At 47.6% G+C, this 3,241-nt stretch overlaps 1 pseudogene; it reads left to right on the top strand.

The window, feature by feature from the left end:
- The first annotated feature begins 2,353 nt into the window (after nucleotides 1–2,353).
- LOC111722149 lies at nucleotides 2,354–2,626 on the top strand (annotated as a pseudogene).
- The last annotated feature ends 615 nt before the right edge of the window (nucleotides 2,627–3,241 follow it).

Below are 3,241 nucleotides of genomic sequence, written 5' to 3'. Positions count from 1 at the left end.
CCAATGGGGCGGGAAGAGGGAGGTGGAGGCCTGATTGGTGGAAGACCAACTGGGCGCGAAGGGAAGGGGTGGAGGCCTGATTGGTGGAAGACCAACGGGGCGGGAAGAGGGGGGTGGGAGTAGAAGACTGATTGGTGGAAGGTCAACTTGGGGAGGGGTGGAGGCCTGACTAGTGGAAGACCAACTGGGCGGGGAAGAGGGGGTGGAGGCCTGATTGGTGGAAGACCAACTGGGCGGGAAGAGGGGGTGGAGGCCTGATTGGTGGAAGACCAACTGGGTGGGAAGGGGAGGGGTGGAGGCCTGATTGGTGGAAGACCAACTGGGTAGGAAGAGGGGGGGTGGAGGCCTGATTGGTGGAAGACCAACTGGGGGAGGGGGTGGAGATCGGATTGGTGGAAGACCAACTGGGGCAGGAGGAGGGGGGAGGGAGTGGAAAATGACTGGAAGACCAACTGGGGAAGCGGGTGGAGGCCTGATTGGTGGACGACCAACTGGGAGGAAGTGGGAGGGAGCGGAAGCTTGATTGGTGGGAGACCAACTGGGTGGGGGGAAGGGGTCGAGGCCTGATTGATGGAAGACTAACTAGAGGTAGGAGGAGGGGTGAGAGTGAAGAGAGTGGAAGTCTGATTGGTGGAAGAACAACTGAGTCAGGGGAGGGGGTCAAGGACTGATTGGTGGAAGACTGGCTGAGGTGGGAATGGTGGGGAAATAGTCTAGGCGTGACGTGAGGCTGGCGGTGTAGGGAATGGGTGGAGGGGCCGAGGCCTGATTAGTAGAAGCCTGGCGGGGCGGGAGCGAGGGTGTAAAATCAGTGGGAAGCCAGTATGAGGGTTTGGGGAGGGTGGAGGTTGGAAAAGGAGAGGTAGGAGGGGTGGTGGCCTAGTCTGGATAAGACTGCTGAGAACGGGGAGTAAGGAGGTGGAGGAGTGGGGAAGGTTCCTTGCCTCATAGGTGGACCACTTTTTCTTCTGGGCTTGAGGCTGGAGTAGGGGGAGTGAAGAGGAGTGGTGGGAAGTGGAGGGCTGGCGGGGGTGTGGGGGTGGTTGACGCCTGGGCAGGGAAGACTGGCTGAGGGAGTGTAGGGTTTGGAATCGGAGAGACGGTGAAAGTGAAAGAGCACTGGGCGAGGGATGGAATAGAGCTTAATGCACACTAAAGCCTTCCACTGAGGAGAAAATTTATCTGGGGACTAATAAGTGAATGACTTTATTGCACACTGCCTCACTAACACGTAGCATTTGAAGTAACCTCTGGGGCTTTCTCGTTGATCTGCAAAGAACCCTGGTTGAGTGGATAATAAATGTAGTTGTCTCTGTCCAAGAAAAGTCTGCAACAACAACAACAAAAAATTGTAAAGACTTCTGATTTCAGAAAGCAGTGTTTCAGCTTTAAATTAGAATGAAGAAGCTACTCAAAGATAATGCAGAGTGCAGAAATGTCTTACTGATTCTGAGTTCTGGTTTTCTTAAAAAAGTCTATTTTATCTTGACTACAGACATGTTCAGGTCCAAAGAAGAACCTGGCCAATCGCATGTCCAGGATGATGGGTGAGATTTAAAAAATTCTGTTTTGTCTTAGTCTTATTCTGTTGGTAAAACTGTTTTCCCAATAAGGATGTGTTTATTTCATTTGGAATCTCTACAGAGTTTAATTTAATCACGAGCATTGTAAGGAAGGATCTTAGAATCTAGAAGTTCGGCTTCCTCCACAAAGCATATCTGTTAGTGGCCAGGAACTCACAACTCCATGAAGTAACACAGTGTATTGTTGAGTATGTGTAGTTTCTAGAAAGGTCTTTGTTCTGATGAAATTCAAATCTGCTATTATATAACTTCCACTCCATTGTTGACAATGCTGTCTTCTAGACTCTAGAATCTAAAGGGACAAGGATGAGGTATTTTTCCTCTCTGTGATAGTGGGAGGTATTTTAAGATAGCCTGTCTCCTGTAATTTTTTTCTCTTCTGGAATGCTGTCCTGTTTTCCTCCTTCATAGACAGGTATTTAAGGGTATATAATATTGGAGAAGGTACAAACAGAGGGAGAACAGGGAGTCTGGAAATAAGCCCAAATACATATGAAAATTTAGTTCACCATAAAAACATTTCAAATCAGTGGGGAAAAGATGAATTAGTAAACCAACCATTTGAGGATAATTGGTTGATCATTTGGAAAAAAATAAGAGTTGGGTTTTTGCCTCATCACTTCTTATATCAAAATAAATTACACATGGATTAAATATTTTAAGATACAAAGCCATTAAAATGTTAGAATAATACATAGGCAGATTTTGTTTCTAATAATTTTGTAGTAGACAGGTCTTTCTAAGTTTGATATCAAACAAAAAGCATAAAAATGGCAATTGGTTTTTCCGGTAGCAGGGTCTGGAGAAGGGGCGGCCGCTCCACGTCTGGCCTTGAAAATGGCAAGAAAAAGCCCCTGAAACAGCCTAAGAATCAGGCCAAGAATATGGATGAGGAGAATAAGGCAGTCAAACAGAAAGAAAAAGAGGAGCAGAAGAAGCTCAAGGAACTAAAAGTGAAGGCCGAGAGGAAGGGCCCCCTCGCCACAAGTGGAATTAAGAAATCTGGCAAAAAGTAAGCTGTTCCTTGTGCCTGAGACGATGATGACCCTTGATTTCTATTTAAATGTAGTCTGTATTCCCTGCCATAACATCTTTTGCCACCTATAGCTAAAATGAAGTGTTGTCTTAGAGCCTATTGTACATTTAAGAATAAACTTTCCAGGTGGCACCTGTGGCTCAGTGAGTAGGGCATTGGCCCCATATACTGAGGGTAGCAGGTTCAAACCCAGTACCGGCTGAACTGCATAGCCGGGCGTTGTGGCAGGCACCTGTGGTCCCAGCTATTCAGGAGGCTGAAGCAAGAAAATCGCCTAAGCCCAGGAGTTGGAGGTTGCTATGAGTTGTGTGACGCCAAGGCACGCACTCTACTGAGGGCAATAAAATGATAGTCTGTCTCTACAAAAAAAGAATAAACTTTTGTGGGTGGTGCCTGTGGCTCAGTGAATAAGGTACCGGCCCCATATACCGAGAATGGCGAGTTCAAACGCGGTCCCGGCTGAACTGCATAGCCGGGCGTTATGGTGGGCTCCTGTAGTCCCAGTGCTGGCGAGGCTGAGGTAAGAGAATCGCCTAACTCAAGAGCTGCAGGTTGCTGTGAGCTGTGACGCTATGGCACTCTACTGTGGGCGACAAAGTGAGACTCTATCTCTAAAAAAAAA

Source organism: Otolemur garnettii, unplaced genomic scaffold (genome assembly GCF_000181295.1).
Source record: "Otolemur garnettii isolate 467f Iridium unplaced genomic scaffold, OtoGar3 scaffold00219, whole genome shotgun sequence".
Taxonomy (NCBI): domain Eukaryota; kingdom Metazoa; phylum Chordata; class Mammalia; order Primates; family Galagidae; genus Otolemur; species Otolemur garnettii.
The sequence above is the reverse complement of the archived record's forward strand: the minus strand, read 5'-3'. Positions and strand labels throughout refer to the sequence as shown.